This window comes from Chrysoperla carnea, chromosome 2 (assembly GCF_905475395.1).
Source record: "Chrysoperla carnea chromosome 2, inChrCarn1.1, whole genome shotgun sequence".
NCBI lineage: Eukaryota > Metazoa > Arthropoda > Insecta > Neuroptera > Chrysopidae > Chrysoperla > Chrysoperla carnea.
Window position 1 is genome coordinate 25,889,335 of NC_058338.1, and position 14,882 is coordinate 25,904,216.

General features: G+C 29.6%; 1 protein-coding gene across 1 annotated transcript in view; it reads right to left on the bottom strand.

The window, feature by feature from the left end:
* Positions 1–14,882, bottom strand: part of LOC123294175 (roundabout homolog 2-like) — a 560,947-nt gene that overhangs the window by 485,369 nt on the left and 60,696 nt on the right. The gene's annotated exons all lie outside the window — the stretch shown is intronic.

Sequence of the window (14,882 nt, forward strand, 5' to 3'; positions counted from 1 at the left end):
TTTGGGCTAGAAACTATTACAATTGCTTCCCTATACAGCAAAAGAATTCAATACTCAAATTAGACATTAACCTGAGGCCACCATTAAATTTTAAAAATTGTCCACTTAAAGCAGATTTCATCAAAGGAATCTATATAGGCACAAACCATTCCGTAAATCCGTTTGGCATAAATTAGATGTAAATTGAAATCGATTGAGAACTTTATGGCTACAGAGTTCTTGAAAGGTTACTAATAACATGTAACCAAACAACTTTTGTAGGGCCTTTATCTATTACATCTTACTTTTGATATTAAGAGAAATTGAAAAAATCCTCCCAGGAAAATAAATAAAACAGTAATAAGAACTTTTTGACGACTAAAACTACCGATCAGTTTCAGTAAACTTTCGTATTAGAAAAGAATAAATAATGAAAAGTGTTCCTCAAAATTTCTGTAAAAAATAAAATGCCTTGTAAATCATGTAAAATTTATTGTAGATAAAAAACATATATGTATAAATTTTATATAGTATATAGGTACTATTACCCTATATATCAATCATTTCTTTGATGTTTCGATTAAAAGTTTACAGCTTACCTTAAAATATCATATAAATAACCCTTGTTAGATGATATTTTCAACGAACGGGGTGAACCAATTAAAATATCTTTTCAAACATATCCAGGTTTTATGTGTGTATGAAGTTGTATCTTAAATTTACCTATGATCATCTCTTACGATCAACGTGGATAAATAGGCTTATATTCAGATACAGGATTATTCCTTTGAAATAGTGTTCTATATTTTGAATATTTGATATTTAAACTTATGCATTATAACAAGTGTTTACAAAATTTACAAAATCCTCGACAAATGAAACCGATTTTTGGAAACTTAGCTACAAAATGTTCTCAATCGAGTCGGTTTGACCGTTTAGGGGCTACGATGCCACTGAGAAACACACATACGCACAGATAAACACTTTAAATTTATAACACTCCTTCTTAAATCAATATCAATGTGATGGTCAAGGACATCAGATGAGATGAAAAGGATAACTTAGAGAGCTATCACTTTTTTGGACAAATTTTTGGAAATATTTTAATTGAAATTGAAATATTTGAGTTGACTTTGTTCTTTTGAATTACTTAATTATTTTGCCATTTCACTTTTCGAAATGAATGGAGCCAGGTTTATTTGACCATTAATTTACATAATAATTATTTATATGTTAAAATTATATGTAATGCTTTTTCCAAACTGAATCGATTTTAAAGATCATTGTCAATTTTTTTTAGTTTTTTCGGGTACGAAACACTAATCTCGCACTTGAATGCATAGCCAAAAACACTCTCCGTTAAATTATCTTTCAAACGAAACCAAAAAAATTAAAATCCGTTTATCCGTTTAGGCGCTACGATGCTACAGACAGACAAACACACTACACAATTATATCAAAATGATGTACAGAGTTTAATGAATAACCCGGTATTAAGTATTATACAAAGCCAAAGTTTAGTATTATAATGAGTATTTTCATTTATATAGATATCTATTTGAAATTGAGTAAATCTCTTGGGCTTTACTGAACTTTATCAACTGAATGAAATATTGTTTGTTGGTCAAATATATTCAATTAGAATAATTTAATTATTCCTGGTATTTGATATACGTTTACTGAAAATATTAAAATCGTTTTATATGTGGAATTTACAATTAAATTGTTCAAAAATTTAATTGGTAGTTTATAATCTATATTAATTTTCAATTGTTTCATTAATTATATTGTTTTCTAAAAATATTCGTGGTATGTGGATATAAATTGAAGAAAATCGAAAACATGGGGAGATTAGAATTGTATTTGCTTCATAACGTTTCACTGGGAGTTTTAAATAATACACATTATTAAATAAAAGCAATAAAATGTCACGAAAACCACTTTGTTTCGACTAATAACTCACTAAACGATAAGAACTTAACTGACCTAAACGATGGAATACTAAATTGTCTTGATCAAAAGATGTAACTTATTAAATTATCAAATAAACTTGTAAAAAATTTCCAATTTTTCGATTTCCAACAGACTGCACAGTGTTAGTTGAGGCATTACCGTTTCACTTGAACTCAAAATATTATTTGAATCATTTTAATTAGCTTTCAATTTTTTAATATTTCCTATCACTACCCCGTCCCGCCCAATGGGTGTGTTTGTATGGAATATACCTTCCCACGCTTTCTTCAACAACAACCTTCATGAAGATTTCACATTACAAGACGCAATTTTAGAACAAGTTCGAACCTTAAATGTGAAGATAATGCATCACTGGGCGGTATTGCTTTACCTCCTACTTGTATCCGAGCAGTTGCCTATGTGTCTTACGCGGTTTTCCATATTATTTTTCCTCTTGTCTTATCTGTAGCGTTCTTGTTAATTTCTGGAAGTATGGTTTGCGATTATGGTACAATGAAGATTAATTCATCTCCATTCTAAATATAATTAAATGCCGATTGAATAATAATCTATTTAAAATATTAGCTTTAACATTTGAAAAATTAGTTTCCTGAAGTTTAATTTTAGGCAATGATTTCCACATAATTTTCAAACAAAAAAAAAGAAGTTTTTTACACTCCTAAATAAACTTAATAAGATGTCTTTGTCATTTTTAGCGAATTGCCGAAGGAAAGGGAGCTATGAAGATGAAATTTTGAAAAAAAAGCTTCAAAAGTTCGATTCTATCTAATAGATGTCAAAAATGACCATCGTTAAATATTATTAAATATATAAATATTAAATAAAGTTACATATAATAAAGAGCCTAAATGGCCGAGCGGTATAAGGTATTCGTCTTAGAACGATGGACTATTTAGACTTAGGTTGCGGGTTCGAATCCAGGCAGCAGCAGTGGGAACAATTTATAATTAATGGGAGTGCAGAATTGATCACATTGTCGTCGCTTGGATAAGAACGAAGTAACCAACTCCACCCACATCAAAAATGTAATTGTAAATATGTTTGTAATTAAATAAATAAAGATTAACAAATAATGATGTCGGTGGCCTCTGTGATAAAGCGTATGCCATAAAAACGGAGGTAAAACCCCCATTATTTATTATTTACATATAATGTATATATATTTTTCTCTTAACTCTTAGTTTTCGAAATAAAATCTCTTGAAAAATCAATAATAGTCGAATTAAAGAAATTTTTTCAATCTCTGAGGGAATTTGCTTAGCTAACGCATATCCTGCGCTACCAATTTTTTAATGGTGCTCTCAACTAAGTAATCTACAAAACTTCTAAATATAAATAACTTTGAAATTTTAGTCTCTTTCAAAGTGTTTCATAACTTTTTAAAGTCATTTTCTTTAAATATACGTATCAATATCGCGTGTCGTGTGATTCATATGGATACTTTGTAAATGTCACACTTGATAAATATTCATTTACTTGAAATTATAAAAGTACGGTATCCTGATAAAATATGTTCATTAAATGTATGTAAATGACCATCATCGTTGTTGGATAAGTTTGACCAAAAAAAAAAAAGTAAAAAGTAAAAAATAAAAAAACGGTACATAAAATGTTGAATAAAACAGGAAAAACACTTTACCACAACCAACAACCCGTCAGACTCTACCGCCCACAACAATTTTAGTTTTTTGTGTAAATGTAATATGTTCTGTATACCATTTTTAAAAACACAAATAAATAAAAAGAATTATACATACATTTTCTGTATAAAATATATCTCTGTATCTTTTTAGATAACGAATATAAGCAAGAGTACAGTTTGTATCGAGAAAATACAAAACGTACAAAGTGAAATTATATTATGTAAATTATTTTTATTAATTGTAACAAGTACAATATTTTTGTTAATCAAAAACACTAACAGGTAACGCCACAGACAATGAGCTTATTGATATAACATATTGTCTTCGGCCCATAGGATTATATATTACGGAGTATGCTTGCTGTATACATATTAATTACTACGATCTGCACTCAGAAATGCGGAAAGTCAGAAATGAAAAAAGCGAAAGAAAACGCCTTCATGATTTGTTTGTTAAAAGGATTTTTTAGTTTTTTTTTCACATTCAAGGTATTTTGAACCAAAATTGATATGGATACAAGAGAGGTTAAAACTAAAGTGGAATAGAAATAAACATTTTGAAAATATCAGAAAGTAATTTAATATCATAAAGAAAGAAGACTGATGCCATTTTTTTCGGATCTAACCTGGAATATACTAAATTTTACTAAATAAATGTCTCCCCGACAGAAACATTCAATGAAAATCGCATTATATAATACATTTTTATTTGAAAATTCTTGTATACATAATCTATCTACCAATGAAACAGTCACCTACGTTTAAAAAATATGATGCTTCCATGTTTCAGTTTATTCTTAAAACCATAGAATATGTGAGAACTTAGAGATGAAGCTGAATGGCTTTTTCTTGTGACTCAGAACGTAAAAGCTTCATTTTAACTTTTTCTATGGGAAAAGGATGGAGAAAAATTTGGTAACTTCATACTTAATTAAATTGTAATCCTACTAAATAGGGCCATACTTTTCAAATGTGTCGTCAAACTTGTGTCGCTCTAATAGGTTTCAAGAAAAAGGAATCCTGGCCCCGGAGCTAGGCACATAAGTGATAGATAGCGAAAAACTGACATCGCAACTGAAAAGAATGACTCTAAATTAGGGGGTTTAAAAAAAAATATCAATCAGATCGGATCAAATTTGCCTGTGTTATCAAAAAAATCGAATTTTTTAACTTTATGACGTCATTAGAATCCAAAAATTTAATTTTGCTTTATTATATCCAAATTTTATCCAATTTTGATAAACCAATAATGTATTGTTACTAAATTTGGGCCATACTTTTCAAATTTGTGGTCAAAATTAACCTAGCTCTATGTGTGTTTGTAATCTACGGTACTATCAATGATGGTTGCAGGCTGCTTTCGCTATATAGCCAGTAGTCGTATCTTTACCTATCATGATATCCATTCATATATACGACGTATATATACATATTATTATACTTTGTTTATTTGCTTCTCACACAAAATAGATTAAAAATAAATTAATTGTTTACAAACTGTCTGTTGTTTATTTTAATGTTGGTAGCATTGTTTATATGATTTATCAATGTGTATTTTTATTTCGTTAGGAATCATCATCTCTGCTGTTGTTGTATGTGTTTTGTTAAATATTTTATTTACCCAAGGAATTCATTTTTCTTGTCACTTTTAAAGTCATAACACACACAGAATGTGAGATTGGTGTGTACTGTGTATTTTTTACTCATACTTTCCTTTGTGGACTTATGTTTTGTATTTATGCTCAACGGGAATTACACAATTATGAGTGAACACGATTGGTGTGAATTTAGTGATCTCTGTTTATATACAGGGTGATCTAAGTTATAACAGCAAAAGTTCACCAAATTAAACATGAAACGTTAAAGTACCAAACTAGAACCAACCAAAAAAGAGGTGTTATAACTTTGACCACTATCTGTGTGTGTGTCTGTCTATCTACCTGCCTGTCTGTCCCATCGTGACACCTAAGCGGATTTAATTTTTTTGCTTTTGTTTGAAAAGCAATTTAAAAGAAAGTGTTTTTAGCAATGGTTTTAGTGCAAGTTTAGGGTTCCGTCCCCGGAACTAGAAAATAGATAATGATCCTCAAAATATATTCAGTTTGGAGAAGTAAAAGGTAATTTAAGTTTAAGCAAAAAGGTAATTTAATGGAGAGTATTCTTAGATATGTTTTCAATGCGAGTTTAGGGTTCCAAAAAATTTGTCAGCATTTCTTAAAATTTTGTAAATTTCATTTATCTTGATACAGGATGTTGACTTTTGAAAGCAAAGTATATTATTCTAATTTTTTGGCACACAATATCCCAGACATGGGGCCTTGCATAACGTTATTGTATTTGTAAGTGAGTCAGTAGCACTAGAGATTTTTTCTCAAAATAGGGTAATGCCATACCTGTATCTCTACCGCTGCTTTTCGTAATTTATCTTTATAAGTCTTTAATCATGATGGATCATGAGCTCATGTTGTCAAATTTGAAAATTTTCACAACAACATGCTATTTCTTTCAAAATTGCAACAACCTGAATCGAGAAAATAATACTTTTGCCGTACAAATAGAGATATAATAAGTCGAAATAAGCATTGCAGGATTTTATACTAGTTCGATCAAAATCTTTTAAAAGAAGAGATTGATTTCAGCAATTTAATTGGTAGAGGAAAAACTACAGGTCTCACTAATTAAGGTAAGGGATTGGAAACTTTTATGTGTGTTAAGCTGAGACCAAGGAAGTGCTCTTGGGGATTCATGCTTCTCCAAACCTTCACTTCCTTTATATATCTAAATATCACCGATTTAAGACCATTTGGCTTTATGCAGCTCTACAACCTCACGTAATTGTATTAGAATGTTAAAAGCTGGCTGATAATTAATTTAAAGCTTGCATATGATCAGAAACATGAAAAGATAAAAATTCAATAGTTTTGAAAATAATTTTTCATAAAAAGAATTTAATAATAATAATAAGCATTTAATGAAGAGAGAAATATGACTCCATCGATGGCGTTCTGCTGCTCAAGAGTTTTTTTTATATTTATTTAAATTAATTATTATTATTTTGTTGTGTTTTAATAAAATATTATACTTTTCTTGTGTTTTTTTGCTGTTATTTTTGTTTTATTACAAAATAAAGTCACGTACACTTTACGTTTTTTTCTAACAGCTACCTACTACGAAGTGTCTACCTACTGGTTTTACGTTTTATGTGTGTGTTATTTTTTATATAGTAGACATATTATCACATGCATGTGTTAATAACATGACAAAATTTGAAAGTGAAGTTAAAATTGATACAAGCACGAAGCATTCAAAGATTATTGCCCATCTCTTTTTAACAAAACAAAATTTTATATGTATCTCTACGGTGATTTCAAACAATGACGTCATTAACCTATATCTTCCTATTTGTTTAATTAGGAATTTTAATTGTTAATTTTTTGCGAACTTCTTGAACGAACTTCATTTTTCTGCCCGTGCAGTGAGAATTCTTCATCTGAAGTAATCAAAGTAATTTAGTCAACATGCCTATTACCCATCATTTTACATTTCAATGACAGTAGTAAACCTACCATTTCTTGACGTATTTTGCGTACTTCTCGAGCCAACTTCACTTTCCTGCCCGTGCAGTGAGAATTCTTCACCTTCAGTAATAAAAAAAATTTTGCCAGCATGCCTATTACCCATCATATTACATTACAATGTCAATAGTAAACCTACCATTTCTTGACGTCATATAATTATTTCTTCGTATACACAATGAAAGATTTCTTACTTAAATTTAAAATTTGCTTTTTTTATAAAGATTTCTTCAAAAATACGTCTTTGATAGATGAAAATTATTAAAATGCTAAATATATCAATAAATATTAATTAAAATACAATTTCATCATCGGGCCTTAACTAATTTTACCAATTTTGATAACAATTGGCAATATTGTCACTATCAGTACCATGGAAACTTATTACACAAAACTCCTTACAGTTCCATGGAGCTGATGTTGTTAGAGATTTAGGAAAATTAATTCATACTATGTATGTTCCTACGTTTTGCATTTTCTGATGTGAATTATTTATGTAAGAAGGTACTCATTTTATGTAGATGCGTAAATAATTCCAATTTAAAAAATACTGAATAAATTTATAAAATTTGATAATGCTGTTTTAATAATGTTATGTAAATATTAACAGGAAAACAGTGTTTAATATTCATCATTAAGAAAATGATACATACTGCCAAAATAAACTTCATTTTAAAGATCAATTTATACTACGTATATTTACAAACTTAAAATTTCAATTTGATATCACTTTTCTTTTTTGAGTTATCGTGATGCCAGGCAGACAGACGACAACCAGAAATGGACTAATTAGGTGATTTCATAAGCACATATACCAAATTTTTTTTTCGTAGCATCAATATTTTTAAGCGTTACAAACTTGGGACTAAATTTAGTATACCTTGGTATATTTCATATACATGGTATAAAAACAAGATTAATAGAAAAGTATTGAATAAGTAGGTACTATGAATATACAAAAAATGCGCTTAGATATTATCAAAGAACGCTACTAACAAATGAGTATAACATTTCATAAAAACAAGGAATACATTCAATTTACAAGAGGAACGACCTAGTATCTGCATAGTGAACATGCCTTTTAACGTTAACGTGCATAAACTATTTTAGATTAAAACAGCTGCTGTTGTTTTCTTCCGGTGTCTGATTTCATATAAACACACCTACTTCTTTTGACATATCAAACGATTTGTAGACTCGTGCGAATAGATTTTTTGTATTTTTTTTTAAATATGAAGAAATGTTTGAATTATCAGTTATTTCATTCATTCTTTTTAGAACAACTGAAAAAACAAACGTGCATAAATAGATATTAAACCGAATGTTTTAATCAAAAATAATTCTTAATAACATGGCGAGTCAATAGCAAGAGGTAGAGTTCATTATTTTCCAATAAACATCCAAATTTTCAACTCATTTCCAAGCCTGATTCTTATACCATGTATATGAAATATACCAAGGAATATTAACTTTAGTCCCAAGTTTGTAACTCTTAAAAATATTGATGAACAAAATGTTGGTATAGTTTCATAAAATCACCTAATTAGTCCATTTCCAGTTATCTGTCTGTCATCTGTCGTCTGCCCGTCTGTCATCATGATTACTCAAAAACGAAAAGAGATATCAAGCTGAAAATTTAAAGCGTGCTGAGGACGTAAAAAGTGAGGTCGAGTTCGTAAATGAGCAACATAGGTCAATTGGATCTTGGGTCCGCAAGACCGTTAGAGATAGAACAAAATTTTAAATATAAAAAATGTTCCTTATACAAAATTAACAATTTTTGTTTGAAACATTTTTTCGTAAACATCACAAGGACCTTAAACTCAAATTATTTGACATATGGATATCATCAACGAAAAGTACTAAATGTGATATATCGTGTTTTATAAAATAAAACTTAAAAGTTATAAATCTTATGCTATAAAAAAACTTTTCACTGCCAAAGAATATGATATATAAAAATAATTTTCAAAATTCGTATATTTCAGGAAGTAAAACTAAACGAAAGCAATAATCTTAGTATCATAAAATTATTGGATAGAATATATTTTATCCTAAAAAAATATTACTTTTTTTTTTTTTAATAACAATAAAAAAGTTTATTTTTTATAGCATTAAACACACCATGCATGGCACGAAAAAAAAATCTAAAATTTATATTTTTCATATATAATTTTTATAAAATGATAAATGAAGAAAGATATTTTTATTACATCAATAAAGATGTAAAAGTGGTAATGTCAATTATTACTGATTCTTATATTATCAATATCATTATCATATACGTATAATGTAATTTGATCTCTGCTTTAATAATAATAATAATGTGCCTCCTCCACGGAACTATAAAATAATTTCATAGATGCTTAAAGCAAATATAGACTAAACTAGAGTGATACACGATAAATATTCGATAATTCCTTCCCACTTTCTCGCTACACCTTTCTACCCTCCGAAGGTTAAAAGTAGATAAAAACAATAGATCTTTGAAGCTGGTTGTATATCGTGTCAATATTTGAGCTTAATCGATGCACAACTTTTTTAGTTTTTGAAGCATATCCCTTTCAACCCCTATTTCAACCCCTTACTCTACTATAATATGGATGTATTATACATAAAAACCTTCCTCTTGAATCACTCTATCAAAAAAACCGCATCAAAATCCGTTGCGTAGTTTCAAAGATTTAAGCGTACATAGGGACATAGGGACATAGGGACAGAAAAAGCGACAAAGATATGACTTGTGAGCAGTACAACTGAAAATAATGTCGTTACTGATTCTCGTATTTGAAATACGAAATAAAACAATCTGTGATAAAATGTCCAGTGCAATAAAACAAATCTTGTCGAATAAATAAAGTTTTATAATATTTTATTTCGAAATTATAGGGCAGCACATGATTCATAATTGCATAGTTCATTTAAACTTTTGAAATAATTCTTTGTCATAGTCAATGGATAATTTTTGAAGAACACAATCTCCAATAATTTACAACGAAAGCTTATGTGACTTATTTAAATTCACTCACAAATAGAGTATTCCTTCAGACTCTGGTTTAAACAAGTGAAATTTACAAAATTTAAAACACCCCCGACAAAAGAACATTTTCCGTTAAATTACCTTTCAATCGAAACCAAAAAGATTAAAATCGGTTCATCCGCTTAGGCGCTACGATGCCACAGAGAGACATACACAGACATAGACACATACACATAGTGGTCAAACTTATAACTCTCCTTTTTTTAGTTCGGGGGTTAAAAAGCATGGAATCGGTAAATGTTTATTACTCATATTTGGAGGAAATTAAAAAATTATTTATATTCCAGAATTTAAGATCTGCTAGTTTGATGGCATGGAAATTTCAGTCAAAGATTTCATCTGTCACCATGTAAACATCTAAAATTTAATTGGAATCCTCCAAAATTGAAATAATTACGGGAACAATTTTTTTAACATGCCTGCATGTCTGCAATGAGAATTGAATACAGTGCTAGTTATCTGTGCATATTTCCCAATACATCCATAAATCTCCACCCTGATGGGGGCTACCAAATCGCATATCTTGGTTACAAACAGCAAACGATCGTTTATAAAACGATGTCATTGACTCAGCCGATATTAAAATCTCTACACAGTCATTTTGAACGGATTTTCCTCGTTCATCACCCGGGTCATCATATTTACAAATTAAATTTAAATTATGTAAAAGAAGTCTATAATTATGTATATTTGCTCTTAGGTAAATCCCCACGTTTAAAATTCAGATTGAAATGATGATAGCATCTGTTTTTACTATAAAATACTTTTAATAGTGCTGTTATACCTACCACACCGATTGATTGTTTTTTTCTCCGTAATATTATGACTGAACATTTTATACCTTTAATAATATTATATATCCACCAACAACTTCTAAACTAAACTGTACCAAGCAGCATATTAAGCAATGTCGAACAATTTAAATAATTTTATAACATATGATTATTATTACTGATGCCATTGAAATTTTTATATAAAAATATATAATTTGCTTGTCAAAAACATGCAATTTATTATTGTCTGCATTGAACAAAAAAGGAAATAAAAATATTTTTAAGGTATTATATTATTCATATAGTACGTCACAAAAATATATAGTTGTTACATGTCAAATTTTAAATTGGTGTGACTCAAATTATGTTGCTACAATTGATTTAGAGGAATAAATGTGGCACCAGAAAAAATAACGTAAAAAAATAAATACATTTCTTACTTCACTTTAAAACTATTTTGATGCATATTTGTATACCATGTATAAAAATTTTTATTCCCAAGTTTTTAACGCTTTAAAATATTAATGCTACGAAAAATAAATTGGTAAGGGTGTTCATAAAACCACCTAATTATTCCATTTTCGGTTGTCTGTCTGCCTGTCTGTCTGTCTGTTTGTCAACACGATAACTCAAAAACGAAAAATGATCTCAAGCTGTAAATGGGCAACATAGGTCATCTGCAGACAATCGATTGCCGGACAACTGCAAGACCTAGTCAAATTGGTAATTCTAAGACTAAAATGGTTAGTAACAATTCATTACGAACTACGGTGCTTCATGTTTATAAAGTGATAAAAACAACTAAAGTGCAGTTAACCGTTGAATAAAATCACTTAAAATGATGTGAGTAGAATGAATAGCAAAGATTAAAGATCCACTAACGTGTCTTGTATAGCCCCAAAAATATTTTGACACTCCATTTCCGAATCATTTGTTGTGTCAAAAGAAGGCTTTGTTGATAAGTAGAAGCAGATGAAGGTTTAGCTAACAGATGATACAAAATTTCAATAAAAAAGGGTAAATTAAACGTTCATAACGAATGCGTTTATCTAAGTTTCAAAAAGTTACACAAAACTGAATGTTAAAATTAAGAATTGGAGTACTAGTAGTTTATAAACTGTTTTAAAATCTGGAGAAAGATGACTACCATGCAGATATAAATGGAGTCGTTATCTACCACGTCGATTTGATCTTTTTTCACTGGAGATTTTAGAAATGAAATTGTTCGTCATAAAAATAGTACTAACCTTTGATCAAAATCGTTTATACCCGAGCATAACACAATAATGATCCGTCAAATGCTCAACATCGATTGAAGAAAAAAATATATGTACTGTGCCCAAAAACTAAGGTGACATTGTATTTATTTTGAAAATTCTTTATTTATTCTTCCAAATCAATTTCATCCCCTTCAAAGTAATCCCCTTCTGATGCAATACACTTATGCCAACGGATTTTAAAAGTTTTCGAAACACTGGTTGTAGTCACTTTCCGGGATTGCCCTCAGTTCTGTCTTCGCTGCGACTTGAATCTCCCCTATCGTATCAAAACGGTGTCCTCGGAGCGATTTTTTGAGCTTGCTGAACAGCCAGAAGTGGCACGGCGTCAGATCAGGTGAATACGGTGGTTGTGGAAAGATATAGTATGGGATGGTGCATTATCGTGATGAAAAAACCATGAATTGTCTTTCCACAATTCCGGCCTTTTTAGGCGGATAGCGTTACGCAAATAACGTATAACGTTCAAATAATATTCCTTGTTGACTGTTTGGCCGGGCGGAAGGAATTCATAATGCAAAACAAACGCGCGCAGTTTAAATTCAAATGTCACCTTATTTTTTGGACACAGTATGTTACGTATTACATTCTGTACATGGAGGTAAAAATTCATACGTTAAAGTTGATGATTATTTGATTAAAAAAAATTATTCCTGAGCACGTGCAAATGTACACTGTTCAATTATTATATAACATTTGTTATATAAAAATATCTGACATAAAGTGGTACTTCATAAAATACTTTGAAACTTTTAATAATTCAAAAGTTTTTAAAATATCTGTCTGTATCTACTTTATTCGAACACAAATAAATAATGAAATGAAAATGTCTATTCAATTGAAAAACAATTCAAGATTATGATTATGAGAGTATATAAATATTATATTATGATTATAACATTATTTTGTAACGAGTAAATGAGTTGTTTTATTATTAATAATCGTTTTTATTTATTAAATATACCTGCTAAAAGTATTACATATAATATGAATCCTTTTCTATCCTACGGGATATAAGTATATTTCGATTTTATATTACGTAGATACTTTATTTTGCATGGATTATATTTATTAGTATAATCAGGTGAGGTTACAATTTAAAAGATAGGTTAAATATCGCATTCTACTTTTTATTTATAAGTTAAATTTTTGTTGACTACGAGTTGAAACAAAGTTATTGAAATAAATACCACGATACTCGAAATAAAAGTGTATATTAAAGAATTTAAAAAAATACAACAGACTTAAATGTAGCTAAATATCAATATTTCAATTGGAACGCAATCATCGCCAGTAGCTAAATTTATTCATATAACACATTCCAAACATTTTACACAAAATTAAAAATATAATCTTTCATTGACCTTAACTTATAACTCAAATTCGGTATCGTTTGTGAAATGGATGTGTTCAAGTTCGCTATAACCGACGAGAATTGTATTATAGGTCAATCCATAAAACAATTCTCGTCGGTTATAGCAAGCTACAACACTCCCATTTCGCAGATAAAATAATTTTTCAAACCTACTAAGTAATTTGTTGTGAAATGCTTACAAAAAGCCATCAAAGCGGGCGAGTATCTGCTCGTAGATTTATAAAACTGTAAGCTTATGATGACATATATATTGAAAGTACCTGATATATTCAAGTTTTTATTCTAGGTACATTAATCCACACGAATAATTCAGATTGTATCTATACGTTCGAGTACAAACCGAATAGCCTTAATTAAATTGAATTCGATATTTTTAATCATTACTGTATTTAAAAAAAAATCGAGCAGAAAAAACTGAACACAATGTATTATAATGTTATTTTATGCAGTATAATAATTTTTGATGTTTTATGCAACGCCCGATTGGCACGAGTTGAATAACTGTCGAATACAATGAATGTCACTATCTATTCTTTGTCAACTGTTGTTCAACCATCTATTTGTATATGACTCCAAATTATTATTGTCGGGGGTTGTAAAAAAAAATACAAAATAAATTCTACCCCCATCATAAACTATGTTGTACCCAGGTGTTGATGCAACATACTCTGATTAAACAGTGTTGGGGAAAAAAATCTTTCATACACCAAACGAGTGAAATGGATATAAATAAAATTGTATAGTGTGATCTTTGTTTATTTTCAGGTATAAAAAACAAAGATATAATCTGGCTTTTGATTTCAATTCAAATTCAATTTTCATGGTGTTTTTTAAGAACCATGAAAATTTTGTATTTTGTTAATAAAAGATTATCTGAAAGTTTTTTCGATTGAAATTATTTTGACATCTGTTTTCATTGAAGTATGAACGATTGGGCCTGGCAGTGTATCACGACTACTGCAGGAGCTGTCACAGTGGTGAGGAGGTGGAGACAATGTCTCATCTTCTCTGTCACTGCCCAGCTCTTATCATGAGAAGATGGACTTACTTGAGCCAGCTTCTCTTTGACGACCTCTCCGGCCTTAAACAGCTCCAAATGGTTCATGGAGTAGTGGCAGGGGATGGGCCAACCCTTTTTTGGTATCAAAACGGACCCTATGGTCTAAATGTGTCCCACCCCAGGACAGCCACTCTAACCTATCCTAACCTTTCATTGAAGTAAATTAGTTTCGTTGTTATTTCTTAAG